Source organism: Octodon degus, unplaced genomic scaffold (assembly GCF_000260255.1).
Source record: "Octodon degus isolate 3935 unplaced genomic scaffold, OctDeg1.0 scaffold00272, whole genome shotgun sequence".
In the NCBI taxonomy this organism is placed as follows: Eukaryota; Metazoa; Chordata; class Mammalia; order Rodentia; family Octodontidae; genus Octodon; species Octodon degus.
This window is the reverse complement of record NW_004524848.1, coordinates 2,101,246-2,103,633: the sequence shown is the minus strand read 5'-3', so window position 1 is coordinate 2,103,633 and position 2,388 is coordinate 2,101,246.

Here is a 2,388-nt window from a genome sequence, read left to right as displayed (position 1 = left end):
TGTCTCAAAAAGAGAATAAGAACCCACTATAGGTTTGTCCTATGGTGACAGTGAGAGATTAATGATGACAGTGAGAGATTAATGCCAAAGTTTTCCAAATTAATTTGATCAGAAAACTTTTGACACATTAAATGAACACTAAATTTTCCTATACAGACAATCCATTCCAAGGGCTTCCTAACACAATTTCTGAGTACAGGCCAAGTCTGAGTCATGCAAGTAACTAGTGCAAACCATAAGACAATATATACAGCATTTATTGGCAGAAAATCATAAAATAATTAGAAATGCTACATTCAAAACTTAGATTTAAAAATGCACACAGGGTTAAAAGTTCTGATCTATCTGCAAGTCAGTAAACTCAGCATTTCACAACACAACAAAAAAAAAAACATGTTGAGTTACCTGAATTATAGTGACTCGTGGATAACCCAGCAAGTTTTTGAATGAACGTTTCAAAATCCATCTAAGCTGATGCCAGAAAGAGGTGGTATGGATGATTCTGAAGGTCAAGCTCCTCCTCTGACCTCCTGAGAGTTGATCTAATTTACCTTCTACTGTTCTGTATAGGGAGGAGTTGGCATAAAGCTCAGCTAGTCTTCCTCTCTCTTCAGCTTTGGAATAAAAATAGATGAACACAGCATTAAAGACAGGAATAAATAACGGATTTAATGCATTTTCTGACTTTTTCTTAGATAACACCTTAATGTGAAAGCTTGTGCACAAAAAGAAAAATTCACTAGCTTTGTCATTGCTTTATACATGAGAAAAGATAGCTAACTGACCTGACTGTCGCTCTGATCTTACAGATACACCATAATCATAATCAATGACCAACAATTTGAGCCCTATTTCTTAAAACAGACTTTTTACAAATTTATAATTCTTAATACAAAAATTAGATTCATAGGGGCTAGGGAGATAGCTCAGTAGAATAAGCGCTGGCCTGGCAAGCACAAGGACCTGACTTCAATCCCAGGTTCTACTAAAAAAAAAAAAAAAAAAAAGAAAGAAAAACATTTGATTCATGCTTTCTACTATGTGCAAATACAAAAGTGCCAAGTGTCTCATTTTAAAACTACTATAAACAATGAGCATTTTTGTTTTTAATGGAAATTTCCCTTACAACTGGCAAAGTTATACAAATGACCATTTACAATTGAAATTAAAATACCTACAACACTCATAGACAACAGTGTATATCTGCTGACTGCTACCAGAACACTGTACTAACAGGCATTTACAAAATCATGTTTTAATTTTATTTTCTTTGTGTGTGTGTGTGTGTGTGTGTGTGTGTGTGTGTGTGTAACTGGGGATTGGACTCAGTCCCCTGTGCTTGCCAAGGAAGTGCTTATTCTACTGAGCCATCTCCCCAGCCCCTAAAATCATGTTTTGATGAAATACCACATTAATGAAATTTAACCAAACACTTAAGCAAAACTATGTGAACCTAAAAGATTCACATACCTTCATAGCCTTCTTCTTCTCTGTTTAGTGAAGCCCTGGCATCTCCAGAGCCTTCTGCCTGTCTCTGGCCTACATCAGCCAGGTCTCCACAGTCCTCTCTCTCTCTGTTTAATACAACAGAGGCATCTCCACATATCACATCTAGAAAGAAGTCTACAGGGTTGTTGTAGGGCTCGCAGTGGTAACCAGAGTGAGAAGACAACACAAGAAAACAAACTTGGTGGTCTTGGAACACAGAGGACTTACAGAGGGGATGGGAGGGGAGGCGAGGGAAGACAGAATCTAACAACTTCTCCCTCTTCTTCTTGCTCTTCTGCCCTTACTAATTTATCCTTTCCTTTTACATCATAAGTCACATGACACTAAAACAATTATCTGTGCTCCCCCAATATATATGTCATGATTACTGTACTAGTCTGAACATCTTTTTTTTTTCTTTTTGGATTTTAGGGAAGAATCTACAAGGTGTTCAGGGTCTCACTACTAGATCAGACTCATAGTGATCCTCCTGTTTCCAGTCTCCCAAGAGCTGGGATTACAGACACGCACCACAATGGCAATTATGCCATCTCAGGGCACCCTAGAGGAGGGTACAGCATGGCAGGCCTGGGGATCGAACCCCCAGCCCCTACACCTGCTTGCAGGTGCTTTAATCTGCTGAACTATTTTGGCCGGCCCCTCTGAACATCTTTTAACTATCCTTAACTTTTGTAAGTTATAAAGCCCAAAGAGCTATCAATATGTTCTGGTGCTTGTTAGTACTATATGAAGCATGGTTACAGGAGAATATCCAATGCCTGGGTACACTGTGCTGAGTTCCCCTTTCTGAGTTCCTCTGTGTTCTCTGAAATGTGAAAACAACAGCGCACATGTCAGTAATGATTTCTTCTATATCTACTAAGTCCAGAGTTCCAAATT